General features: G+C 45.5%; 1 long non-coding RNA gene across 1 annotated transcript in view; it reads right to left on the reverse strand.

Moving 5' to 3' along the window:
* LOC135383527 (uncharacterized) overlaps nucleotides 1–7,758 on the reverse strand; it is a 28,534-nt gene extending 20,776 nt beyond the window's left edge. Inside the window, exon 1 of the long non-coding RNA XR_010419928.1 lies at nucleotides 7,652–7,758. This is a non-coding gene — a long non-coding RNA (uncharacterized LOC135383527). The remainder of the gene's footprint in view (nucleotides 1–7,651) is intronic.
* Nucleotides 7,759–14,575: the final 6,817 nt, after the last annotated feature.

Genomic DNA, 14,575 nt, shown 5'->3' on the forward strand with positions numbered 1-14,575 from the left:
TTTTTTTTACATTGTATTTTCTCCTAGGTTACGTCAAGCGATGTCGTAAATGGGTGAGTCAATCGTCTACTGTGGTTGGTGTTACGTACTGCGGAAGAAACGGAAGTTGGGGAAGAACAGCTATCCAAAGGTGTGGAAGAGATAAAGAAGCGTGACCACAGAGCAGCTGCAGTGGTGAAGGAGAGACGCAGTGGTCATCGTTCATCCATATACGTTGTGCCCCGTGTGTTCGGCGTTTGTGCATCATGACAATGCACGCTCGCGATGGACAAGCATCAATCCTGAAATGGATATAATTTTCGAATAAAGGTATTTGTTTGTTATATTTATCATGCAGCGTAGCTTCCTGGGGCTGTTAATATATCGTGGAGGAGGGGAACCACCCCGACGGGTAGGCCTAAATCGCTGCGCGCTATCCGTTACATGTACCGCATGTGAGGGCGCATGTACCTCTTAATTTTAAGAGGTACATTTTTTAAAAAATGTACCTCTTGGCCAAGCGGTACTTAACCGTTACATATGCGTTACCTGATTTAGAGTGTAGTAGGCGCAAAGGCCAAGAAAGCTTCGAACGTCTTTCACGTTAGAAGGAACAGGGTAATTTGCGATGGCCGCCGTCTTCTCGGGGTCGGGGCGTACGCCGTCGCTGACCACAAGATGGCTGAGAAATCTGAGTTCCTCGTAGCCGAATCGACACTTCTGAGGCTTCAACGTCAGCCCTGCAGTTCTGATAGCCTCGAGGACTTGTTTTAGCCATTCAACATGTTCTTCGAATGTGCTTGCGAAGACGACAACGTCGTCGAGGTACACCAGGCAGGTTTGGCAGCTCAACCCGGCGAGAACTGTATCCGTAACACACTGGAACGTCGCTTGTGCTGTGCAAAGGCCGAAAGGCATAACCTTGAATTCGAAAAGTCCATCTGGAGTGACGAAGGCAGTCTTCTTACGGTCCCGTTCGTCGACTTCAATTTGCCAGTACCCTGTCTTGAGGTCCATGGAAGAGAAAAATTTTGCGTTTTTGAAGGCGGTCGAGCGTGTCGTCGATGCGCGGTAATGGGTAGACGTCCTTCGTTATCTCATTGAGTTTCCGGTAGTCGAAAGCAGAACCTGAGTGCTCCGTCCTTCTTCTTCACTAGTACCACCGGCGATGCCCACAGACTGGTTGACGGCTGGATAATGTCATCTCTTAGCATTTCTTCTACTTGCGTTCGGATCGTTTCTCGCTCTTTGCAGGAGACCCGGTACGGCATGCGGTGAATTGGACGGGCCTTTTCGTCGACGATGATGCGGTGCTTCGTAATGGGCGTTTGTCTTACTTTCGACGATGCAGCGTCACTGAAATCGCAGTCACTGAAATCGTTGACCAACTGGAGAAGGGTTTGCTTTTGATTTGTATGGAGTTGAGGGTTTACGTCGGAATGTCCGGCCTCGTGTTCCGTGGTGACCGCGATGCGAGCCGTGTCCATCAGGCAAACATCCGTGGTGGAGTATTGGTCTACGATGATGGCTATCTTCGTGCCGTTCGCCAGGTGTTGTGGCTCCGGGCGAAAATTTGTGACCTGGAGTTCGAATATTCCATTTCTTACGGGCACAATTCCTCTTGCTATCCCAATTCCTCGTTCGAGGAGAAGTTGCGTGTTGCCTTCAGCCAACAAACAGCCAGTCGGTGCACTGTCGCACGTAGCGGTCACATGGACTGACGACAAGGGAGGCAGGTTGATGTGCTGAGTCGTCACGGCGGTTACGTCCGTGTTTGCGCGTTTCTCGGGGGTTATTCGTGCCCACCACTTGTCTTGTGCTGTTTCTGGCGTTTTAAAAGAGATAACTTCATTTGTGAAGTCGATGATTGCTTCGTTTTCGACTAGAAAGTCCATTCCCAGTATTACATCCCGTGGGCAGTTCGGCAAGACGGCAAAGCTGATGACGTACTGGATGTCACGCACTTGTATGACAGCCGTGCATCGGTCAGTCGGTGTTACGACGTGCCCACCAGCAGTGCCGATGTCAGGCTCAGGCCTAATTTGTTTGCACCTTGCGAAGCTTCTTAGCCAAGCTACCACTTATAACCGAGTCGCCGGCTCTGGTATCGATTAACGCAATCGTCTCATGGCCGTCGATGAGTATTTCCAGGTTATTGGTAATTTTTCGAGCGTCGTGCTGGTGCTGCGTTGCTGTTCGTCGAGTTCGAGGAATTGTAACTTGTCGTCGGTCCGCAGGTCGTCTTGCCGGTGACAGTGAACGTGCTCTCCCTGGCGACCTGCTGCGGTGGGGGACGCTCGGGGACACGTCGCGTCGTGAGCCAGCAGAAGCATTCTGCTGCCGTAGATAGTCTTCAATTGCGGCTGGGCGACTACCGCGCTGGGGGCGGGGGGCGTCGGGCGAAAAACCGGGAAGGCCTCGGTAGGTTGGTCTCGGTACTTCGGCGTCGGGGTTGCCTGCTGAACCTCGTCCTTGATGATCGCGCCGATTGAAGATAAAGGGTCTGGGGCCTTCTCTGGACAGAGGAGAGCTCGTACTTCTTCGCGTACCACCTCTCGAATCAGCTGTCTGAGTGATCCTGCGTCGAGGCCAGCGGTCGTGGAGAAAGCCTCGTAGCCTTGGTGTCGTTGGTGGACGGTAGTACGAGAGAGCAGGGCCCTCTCAATGCGAACGGCTTCGTCCAGAAAAGCGTCGGTCGTGGCGGGTCGATTCCGGGACAGGGCGCGAAAAATTTCTTCTTTTACGCCCCTCATGAGTCGCTGAACCTTCTTCTCCTCGGATGCGTTGGGGTCAGCTCGCCGGAAGAGCCGCAACACATCTTGACGAAGCCAGTAACGCTTTCGTTTGGCAGCTGGATCCGTCTCTGGAGCAGATATTCAGCGCGTTCAGCCAGTTGTTGAAAAGCGAACGCCTCGCGGAGTTTGCTTTTGAAGACGTCCCAGGACGTGAGCGAAGTCTCCCGGTTTTCGAACCATGTCTTCGCGGTGCCTTCCAGGGAGAAATAGACGTTGACGAGCTTCTGGTCGTCACTCCAGTTGTTGCACTTGGCGGTCCGCTCGTAGTGGTCGACCCAATCGTCCACGTCGTCGTAATACTCCCCGCTGAATGTCTTCGGCGATCGTGCAGGGGCTATGGGCGTGGCAACAGGTTGCGCCACTTGGGTACTGGTCTCCGCAGTCATCTTCTTCTTGCGTTTAGGGGGTTCTAATGGACCGAATTCTGCAGGCAGACCAAGCTGTCTTCTGCTTTGTCGCAGTTGGTCTTCCAGGCCGTTGATCAAGGGATGCCCTGCACCTCCACCAGAAATGTCAGAAAGCGAAATGGGTCGGCGAGCGTCGAATAAACAGCGAACGGTTTATTAGACTACTTGGTTGCAAAACACAAGAGTGATAGCTCTCTGAACACAACTGAGTCCAAAGAATGAATGCTCCAGCTTGGAGCGCACAAGCATTTAAGCGTCGCGCCGACGCTCTAAGTCGCCGCCTTAAGTCTAGAAACAGCACGTGCGTTTGCCAGAGAGCAGGCGATGTGTCTGGAAGCTTCTTGCTTCTTCTTCAGCATGCGCCGTGATGAGATGTACCGTTTCGTGCCTGCCCTGGAAGTTTCGCGATGATGATTCGTGGCAATATCATACTGCATGGCGTTCGGTTCGATTTAGTTGCGGTAATGCTGTGCGATCGCCTGTGCCCTTAATATGTGTATAGCAGATGACTTTCCCTTACACTCCGACTTACTTCACCGTTGCAGGAATCCCCGTTTTGCACAGTGCCACGCGTGTTTGTTGTAATGTAGATTATTGTCAATCATTTAACATAAATTTCGGACTTGGGGCTTAAACGTCCTTCCTTGCCTGTGAAGTCGAGGTCGATGTGACGACGGAACCAATTATACGGGCCAACTTTGACACGCTCTAATGGTAAGGGTATTTAAGATGAAGGAATTACCACGCTGTTTGTTTGGTGTTGATACATGTCAATCATTTACCATAAATTTTGGACCTGTCGCTTAAACGTCCTTTGTTCCCTGTCAAGGCGAAACTCATCAAATTTTCATTGATCGAGATCAACCTGACACGGAATCGACGTGCGGGCCCACTTTAACCCGCTCTAATGGCGAAAGTAATGAAGATGCACAAAGTGCCCACGTGTTTGTTGTAGTGTGGATGTTTGTCAGTCATTTAACATAAATTTCAAACCTGTGGCTTAAACGTCCTTAGTTCCCTGTCAAGGCGAAACTCATCAAATTTTCATTCATCGAGATCGATGTGGCGACGGAGTCTTCGTGAAAGCGAACTTGGACACGCTCTAATGGTGAAACTAAATAAGATGCACAAAGTGCCACCAATGTTTTTTTCAATGTAGATGATCGTCAATCCTTTAACATGAATTTCGAACTTGTAGCTTAAACGTTTTTTGTTCCCTGTAAAGATACAACTAATCAAATTTTCATTCGAGATCAGTGTCACGTTAGAACCAATCATGCGGGCTAGCTTTGACGCGCTCTAATGGTAAAGGAAATTAAGATGAACAAATTCCGACGCGTGTTTCTTGCAGTCTAGATACATGTCAATCAATGCCAGACATGCGGCTTAAACTTCCTTTATTCCCTAACTCCCCAAATTTTTCGTTCTCATGCAGCATTGTGCAAGGCCGTAATATCCTTGCGGGTTAACTTGTTCTAGATAGCAAAATAATGAATATGTTAAAAATACCATGCGTGCTTATTGTCGTATATACAGGGTACATGACGTAAGACTGACTAAATTTGATGAAGTCGGCGACTGACTTTTCGTTCGCAAAGGTTGTTCAATACTGTAAAACCTCTTATTTTCGCGAATTTCGCGAGTCGAAACTGGATCACAGTTTTGAAGACTGCAAAACTGCAGTGTGAGCTTCAACAGTGGGGACCTTTGGAAATCCGATTTTTCTCTTCCGGTCACAACTCGCGAAATTTAGGGGCCGCGAACAAATTCCAAGTGCCCAATTCACGAAATTTGCGGGCCGCGACAATAAAGGATTTTACAGTATATCTATTCTGAACGGGGCCTTCTCAAAGGTGGTGGTGTATCAGCAAATGACGCAGCCGTTAATTAACTTTCGTGATTAACCTTTATAATTAGTGAAAATACGTTGACTGCGTAATTGCAAAGATGTAGAGCACAACCGTGAAGGCCTACCCCGCAAGAACCGGAACCACAGCGCTTATTTGCGCTGTAGTAAAAAAATGTACGAAAGTACAAAATAATTGAGCACAGTGCGGGTTTTGCGGCCAATTTCTCCTCTCCCTGTCTCGGTGTCACCCCTTCTTAACTGACATTAGGTTGTTCCTGAAATCATGGAACAGCCCGCTTTATCCCTGGAAGCGCGGGAAATAGCGATGCCGTTTCTCAGTCTATATTATCATAAAACCTGCCGTATTTGATTTTCTCTCCGTCGTTATCTCGTTTGATCTGCTCAACACCTCACAACACAGTTCGCGATTTGATGTGATAAACGTCACACAATAAAACTACCAATGCATTGCTGTAAAAACCTGGCAGATAACAAAAATGAAATCACCAATTCTGTTGCTCAATAAGTGTCTACGTTGTATCCGATTTTAACAAAAGAAAAACAACGAGGACGCTAGGAAGCAGGGGCCCCCATGTTTTGAGGAACAGCGTGATGTCAGTGTTGTCAAACGGTGACAGTAAGAGTGATAGAAAAAAGCGGCCGCAGAGCTCGCGCAGCGCTCGAAGATGCATTTTGCGCCAAGTGCATTTTCGCGCATGTTTTAAAGGCACAGAAAACTGCTACTGTTTCGATTCTTGCTGACGAGACTTCTCAGGGTTGTGCTCTACAAAATTGGAATGGTGCGCTCAACTTGTTTTCAGAAATTATGAAGATTCATTATAAAAGTAATCAACGGCTGCACTAATTAGTGATACACCACCACCATTGAGTAGGTCCGCTAGGAATAGATATATTCAACGACTTTCGGAAAGAAAAACAAACCGAGAGTTTAAAAAAATTCTGGTCAGTCTCAAGTGACGCACCCAGTATATGCATGCTAGTATATCACTCACTCTAGTTTCAGGCCTGTGTCTTGAACACCCTTTGTTCCCTACTGATGCGGAACTCATCAAATAGTCCGTTTTGAGGCTTCGTGCAAGGGCATGATCGCAATACAGGTCGGCATTTTCAATTGGGAGCGCTGCGGATTACAATCGCCATATGAACAGGCTTTTACGTACTGTTATTTTAATAGTGATTCCGATATTTCAGTCATTCTCAGAGTTGCACTACACACACTCCTCAAGTTGACTTGACCGGCGTACACCCTGCCCTCCACTGAAGCTAAGCATTTAACCTGGAATATTCTTTGGCCCTCAGCTTTAGAAAGACGTGTCAACATTTAGGTATTATACGAGAGGTCAACGATGGTGTACAACTGGAATGGAAACCCAAGTGCGTCAGTTTCTTTCTTTCTTTTTTTTCCTGTGGTACGTGCCTCTGTGCTTGCATTTCGGGAAAGCAATGTGTTCCCCACAAAGCGTCGTCCTCTTCGAAGGTGTTCATGTCATGCACGAAAAGGGAACCTGTCTTCTACGGTTCTTTCACTGCTACTGTAGTGTGCCCCGGTTTATTTTTTTTTTTTTTTGCTTTCTTTTCTACGACGAAAGAAGTAACGACTGCTCAGTGTGCCTTCTTGTTTCTCTTTTTAAATTTTATTTATTCATTAAGAATGTGCTCTTGTTCGCACTCACAAGGCTTTCCATGCATTTTAGTCAAAGTGTCATATCAAGTAATGCACGTCCCACTGAGACTGCGGATTAAAGGGTCGGTCTCGTACCCCCAGCTCCTCTCATAAAGTGTACCATTCGATTGCCCTTTGTTGGAAATGGAATACTGCGAATCTACCCGACAAAACATGCCACAGTTATTAAATAACCAAATTCAATTGATAAAGATTGTAGAGCATGCCGCGATCTGTGTTGGCAACAATAAGAACAGCCACGTCATCCTGCGGGAAAGTCCGTGATAGGATACAGAAATCGTCTGCTTTTGCGGGCGCTAGTGCATCGGCATGAGCAGACGACTTTCAGAAGTTACTGGGCACCGCGGCAACTCTCGTACATTTTCTTTCAGTTCTCAGGTGAAAAATGCAGATTCTAAGAAGTGGCAAGCACGGTGGTTTAGAACAACTATGTTACTCCTCAGAGATAAGTTAAAAGTCGCAGGACAACCCCACCAACAATCACAAATCTGAAGTCGCCGGCCATCGGCGCGTGTGGTCGCATTACACCTCCGACCAAAAATATATTACGCGCGCTTCCATTACACTCCCCGTTGCACACTGATCATGCTTCGAAATGAAGTGTCGCTGACGACGTACATGGGGAGGGAGTGCGTGTTTATTTAAAAACCTCATTAAATACTCGCGGAAAGAAAACACGTGAGTTAGCTTCCACGTATCCGATTATGCGCGCACATTATCGGAGACCCCACAGTCAATGCTCTGACTACATTCTTCGCTCGCGGAGGTATATGCCTGAGTGTCCCCATTTCGAGAGCAAAGAGGATGACTCAACCCAAGGTGCTTCTGCAAGTTACAATTACCATGACAACGACGACATACCCGCCACTGATCTCTATGTATAAATATGGTGGGCTAGAAAGGCTGGTGTGCTTACCGCCATATTCAATACATGGAATGCGCGATGCCCCTGTTTTGAAGCCAAGCTCCTGAGCTCCGGCGCTATGCGCTCGCTGCGAACCAAGCGGGTTCTCGTTGAACTAGTCCAACATGTGCCGTGTGTGACGGTGTATGTGTGCTTGACTATTTTTATAGCGAATATATTTGGACCAGCACTACGTTGGTTTGCCGCACTGACTGTTTACTAGCATCCGCAGTTCCTTGTAACTAAACCACGTGACATTTGCTACCGTCACGTCTGCCTAGCCGACGATCCCTGCAAGCGAAAGATATCGGAATGTTGCGAAGCACGTGACCGCATGTCTTATCTTCGTTGGATGATGACAGACGGGTCGAAAAACAAAATAAAGAGCGGTACTGCGTCCGAGAGCTCGCCTCCTTGATGGTTTCTTTCGCTTCACTCTTCTTTTCAGCCTAGATTATCGAGTTGCTGTGTACAGGAAGCTGGGAACACTTTGTCACGGAACATAGGCCGATGGTAGATTGTTCAACTAAATTGTCATTTAGCTAAACTGGCGCTTTCTATACAGTGTACCTCGCCGCACATCAAAGTTGTTCTTTTGCTCCACATGTAACTATAAAGGAACATGGTATCGGCCATAAAAAAGAAATTGTAGCACCGCAGTAGTATTCTTTCTGCACGCACGGTTTTACTGTTGACCAGTAGAACGACCGAGTCATATATATATAGCGCAAAAGATATATTCCTTATTTCCTTGCTCCTTCTTCCTTGCTCCTTATTTTGTTGCATATATATATATATATATATATATATATATATATATATATATATATGGAGAGAGAGAGAGAGAGAGAGAGAAGAAAAATGCCACACTTGTATTATTAACCGAAAATGCTTCAATGGAATTGATGTTATACAAAGGGTTCCTAGAACATCATGTTAAACTCATTTTATCCACTGATTGAGCGGCCTAAGAGCGCTGCTAGCGTGACATTATACAATAACAACGAATACACTGATGATGATAAATGGGGAAATTCGCCACCTGGGTTTGTGGCCCACAACCGACAGCCTTAATGCCGTCATTATAGATTATAAAGATTCAAGTTGAAAAGCGTAATATACATGTGCCCCATGACTTCCGAAGTGCCCGCTTGGTGTGCCCCCCCCCCCCCCCTCGCCATATTACTTGTGTCATACTACACTCACTCGTTCTGAGACCTTTGTCCTACATTTTGCAATTGATCCGTTCACCGTATGTGCATCTGTTTGCATTTTCGTCGCTTGTAGGCACCCTGGTGTGGCCCCGACTCTGTCGCGACTCATATCCCCATCTTTTTCTGCTACCTCATCACCGCCATCATCGGGTTATATTAAAAAGGGTGTAACATAGTTACAAATGAAACCTATTGACATTGAACACGGTCAAGGATATAATGTCATGATTGTTCAGTATATGGCCCCATGTTGAAGTGTAAATTAGGAAACCCCAACCGGAGTTTGAGACTTCATAAGTGAAAATGCACTACTTGATATTGCCTTTTGCTATGAGGTACACTAGAAGTCAAGAGTCTTCTGCTTCAATACGTTATCTGTTCCTGGTGCCTAACACCCTTCACTGGAAATGGGACTGCCAAGGTACTTGGTTGACATTCAGATCACAAAATGGTTCTTGAGATGCACCATATAAAATTTAAGCATGACAGACCTAAAATCCAGATATTCCACGATATTCCTTGGGCAGATCCTTGTACAAATTTTAACTGGGTCTGTAGCATCTCGAGAAATGTTAATATGGCCTGAATTTTTTTCAAGGCCACTGTACACATGTCCACAAGAAAGTTCGTGTTCAAGAAGCCTTACAGGGGTATGGGGGTAATATGTTTATTAAGAAAAAAAAGAAGGAAAGGCTAGCCAGGCAAAGAGCCGGCTTGCTATTCCAAAAAAATGGGAAAAACGAAAAAGAGAAGGAAGGAAAGATAAAGGAAAAAACGGGGAAAACGAAAAAGACAAGGTTTACACTCAAAGACCATGGCTGCCACGCGAAGCTTAGCATCTTAAACGTCGCATAAACAAAATTAGACGGCGATGGAAACTAACCCTGGTTTCAGGTTTGACGAAGGCACTGAAGGAGGAAATGAGGAAATTAAGTGAGACTAAAAAGAAATATTATAGCTACGTCTTTGTTGCGTACTCCCAGCAAATTTGGCATATGACTACTCAAAGTATCGAGCAAAAGAGGAACAAAATGACGCACAGCAGAGAACAGATTATATAGAAGATGTGGGAAACTCCTAATTGATCTATCACCGTTGTTGCACAACTGAAAGTCCCGAGTTATTATTAGTATGACATTACTTTAAAGCAGCACTTGTATCTCTATTTCTTATTATGCCACTGTGGGAGGTAAATATGAAGAAGTCTTCTGCGGGTAGATTGGGAAAGGAAAAAAGTGGATATGCTACTCCAAAAAGTCTCGGGACTGATTACTTCAGGATGCGATATTGTGGTCTTCTGGGCAAGACAATATTCCGAATGATTTTCTTAGAAGGTACGCCGAGTAAGCTGCGCAATTCCTCAAAATTATTTTCCAGATATCGCTGGACGAAGGGACTGTCCCGAACGAATGGAAAGGCGCTCGTATAAAACCGATACGTAAGGCAGGAGTCCCGACTTTGGTTTCGAATTTTCTCTTCTTTCCAGCTTTTGTGAATTGCTAAAGCACATCTTTTGCAAACAATTAACATCAGGATCAAGTAACAGCATTCCTTGCAGCATACCTTTCGTGGGGGCTACTCCGCTGTCATGGCCCTGTTTGATTTAATCCTCGACTTTGCATTTGCTTTATATAATAACCTACAAATTGAAATATTGGTTTTGCATCTCTCCAGGGCATTTGACCGTGTACGTACCCTATAGAAAGCTGACACATAATACCAAGATCATGGATTGGCTTCGGGACTGATTCCCTGTCTGATCGAATCCCATACACCTGGGGTATACGACAGGAGTCAGTCTTGAGACTTTTGCTGTTTCTTGTCTATATGCACGATATGTTAAGTAACATTAATTGTAAAGCATGTTTATTCGCTGATGACTGCGTAACATATCGCGCGATATATTCCGAAAAACATTGGGATGTCTGAACGTGCGTCCTCAATATGCCGATCGTTCTCTCTCTCTTTTTCTTTCTTTTTTTTCTGTGTGCTTTGCTTATGGCTCACCTTGCTCGCCTTATATTACGCACCTTTGCAAAGCAGTTTAGAACACATCAACGAGTGGTGTTACAAATTGCAAATCAATTTGAACACCGACAAAACTCTGTCTATGCTGTTATATGTAGAACAAAGGCTTTGCCAACATCATAGTACACTTGCAAGGGAGCTTAGTACAAATATCTTGGGGTCGCCGTCCCGTCCGATTTTAGATGGAATTTTCACGTGCGCTTAATAGGCATCACAGTCAAGAGAAAGCCTCTTCTATCTCACAAGAACACTTCATTATGCTACTGCTTAGGTCAGACTACCGGTATATAGAACACTCGTGTTAGCAATCGTCACGTTCGCGAAGGTAACTTGGGACCCCTTTGCTGCGTCTCTTTTGCGGGTTTCTTTCGAATTGTCGCCACTATACGAGTGTATTATGTGTATATATTATATAATTAATGTACGTTCCCTACTCCTTCCCAGGTTCCTTCTGGGACCAGTATTCTGAAATAAATGTATAAATCGTTATATTTTCGTGTCGTCCCCTTTGTCTTCCGGATTCCTTCCTTCTACTGACTGCTCATATGCAGACTGTAATCAGCAATTCTATCGCTTCCGTTGATTAGCTGCAGTTAACGTATATCTCACGTTTATAGCCCACCACCGACTTATACATTTCTATCACAATCCCCCGTCACCGGACCTCGCAACCTGGAAGGTAAAGGTCGCTCAGATGAAAGGAACGATGAGCACCCATATCACGAATATCACTACCCAAAGGCAGAACGGGCTGCTCGAACACATCTTTATCGTTACTATCAAAGTACACGTGTCCCAGACCCGAGGGCTGATAGGGACGCGCCGACGAATGTCAGCACTGATATCTGGGTGTGCCATTCGTTTGCTCCTGCAGGTGACACTCAAGGGGCATTTTGCATGCAGAGCAAAGAAAAGGCACGCTCATGGGTTAACGGCAGGTGTGTAATCACGTGACGAGTAGCACTGAAATGAGCCGCGAGAGGCGATTAGATCGCATAGCGCCGAGATACGCTTGGCGCCATCTCTCGGCAGGAACATCGGCGGGTACATACGACAATCGCCGAACGGCTCACCAGTCCTTCTAGCCCACCATAGTATAAAGGCTGGATCACTGATCTCTATGTATAAAGGCTGGATAGCGGATGGGTGAGGGTATCGCGGGAAAGGGTACGACAACCGGCCGCCATATTGCGGTGCTCAAAAGAGCGATTACAGCCCATAGGAATGCATGTAAGCTGTGACAAGTTTTGCTGTTTGTGAGCGATTCCCTTGCTTCTTCGCTAAAATTTTGCCACGGATCGCTGCAGAAATCCCTCGTGATTGGATTCCTTACGTTTTTTGTGTGAAATCCCGTCACATACATGTTATTTCCTGTCTATTTTGTACTCGTGGGAGGTCGTGTGGTCCCAATTTTGTACTTTGAACATCGATTATGTGATTTGCTGGTTTTGTGTGGTGTTGTATTTGTTGTGTTACGTTTCCTTTGTCGTCTGTCAGTGTGTGCAGCGTGTTGCTTCCCGTGTTCCTCCCATTTCCCTTCTGCCCGGGGGTGTGGAATGCCAGGGAATGTTTGGCACGTTTGTTTATGTAACTACCTTAATATGCTTGGGTATAAACATTATGCTTTGCACAGGAAGCACACTAGTTATGACACGAAATGCCGAACGGCACTAAAGCATTTCCAAAGGACTAGAATGATATGTGATATAAAGGCTATATGACGGTAAAAACATATCGACTAGAAATATGTGCACTGGGGAAATAAATGGCGGTAAAGACAGTTCAAAATGACTAGAGGTAGAGTGAATGAGTCATAAAAAGGCTAAGTAGCAAGGTCTTGTGCTGAAAGCTCCAACATCAAAGTATCACAAGTCCAGTTGCAACAGCAAGTTTGAAGCAGTCAAGCAGGTAAGTGGGCAGAGTGCATTACTGGTTGTTGAATATGATCAACCTTGACAATTTCTTTCGCAGCTGAGGCCTGGCTGTCACCTTCTCTGTATATTCCTTGGCAAGGTGGTACAGTCCGATACTGCTGTAGCACTGGGAAACTTCTTTGATCAGACGGATACATTGATCGGATGGGCTGCTTTCAAACATGTGTTGTCGCAAACTTAAGCAGCGAGAATAAAGAGTAGACATTCGAGGTTGAAAAATTATTTATTGTCACTAAGTAAAGTAAACATGCTGGAACGCACCAAAGAGACATGTGGCTGGTGTGTTTGTATGTCCCACTAATAAGAGTTCAGGAGTATTTTCATATATTGGACAAGCTGCAGCTTTAAGTGCCCTTCGTGCAGTACTGATTCCAATCATCAACCATCGCTTGAAACTCTTAACTAGGGAACATGATTCTAGAGGCTAGATTTTCATGCAAATACACACTTTCAACCAGAGTTCGAGGTAACTCGTTACTGTAACTAAGTTCCTTTTCTTGGTAACTATATAACTTAACTCGCTACTTTTGCGCTGTGGTAATTTTCAGAGGAACTCCTTTTTCAGGTAACTTTGCCAAAGTAACTTAAGCTACGTTCCAAGTTACTAATTCGTTTTCACTCACATCCACTTATTTCCTTGCTTTCTTTACGGTTCTTCCACAGCATTTTATGTCATAAAACGTGATGTCCAGTCAATGACAGTATTCTGTTCAGGAAGTAAGAACTGCTGCTATTGAAATGAAGCTGAACCATAGTGTGCCCATAGGGAATAAGATGTAACGTGTTCAGATTGTTGGACATAAACGAAAACTCAACGCAGGCAACTCAGGGTCGAACTCAACTGCACCTGTGTAGTGTTATTTTGTGTCCGAAGTAATTTGGGAGTAATTCGTTCTTTTTTTAAAGTAACTCTAACGTTTCAAGCTACGTTTCAGGCTGAATAACTTAGTTCTTAACTTAGTTGCATTTTTCACACGGTAACTTTGTAACGAGTTCCTTTTGATGGGCAACTTCTCGATCTATGCTTTCAACTCTGCATGCTTTTTGTACACTACATAAAGTAAGATACTTTGCCCCAGTGAATTTGTTGCGTATTTTAAATGCATGCAAGTGAATTCCTAGAGGTGCATATTTTGAGCAAGATAAATGAATTTTTCATGCATGTGTGTTCAACCAGCTTTTAGAGCATATAAATCCGGCCTCTACATATGTCGCATGCATTATTACTTTCTGGAGGTGTTCTGGGAAGTCGAACTCGTTGGGCACAGCGTCTGTCGAGGCATTTGTTTTTAAAATGTTTGCTGCAGACCAGTGATGTCGTCGACGGCGTCCAGTCCTTTCGCCTGACATTTACCGCACATTTTGTTTAAATGTTCTGGGCGGCCGTGAGGGAACCTGCATTGAACAATTTATGTCATCAATTATGGAAGGGATAACAAGGCTAATCCAAGCAAGCAATCGTCGATACCGTGACCAACAAACTGAGCCGCAGATACCACAGCTGACAAGCGCACTTCAACGCCTGCTGCGTGCGGAGACTATACCCTTGAACTGCAGGAAGGCTAGACTATCACAATGACTCTATCCAGATAACGTACGGCTTAAAGTTTAACGCTTAGATCTTGAGATACGATTCCCAAAGTGCCGCGCACATGCATCAACAGCAACGTTTTGTCACCCTGCTCGTGGACTAATAAATCGCATTTATTTGTAAAACCAAGTCACTTACTTGTGAAATAACGTCCCCGGTGCCTTGCCAG

The sequence above is a fragment of the Ornithodoros turicata genome, chromosome 2, assembly GCF_037126465.1.
Source record: "Ornithodoros turicata isolate Travis chromosome 2, ASM3712646v1, whole genome shotgun sequence".
Taxonomy (NCBI): Eukaryota; Metazoa; Arthropoda; class Arachnida; order Ixodida; family Argasidae; genus Ornithodoros; species Ornithodoros turicata.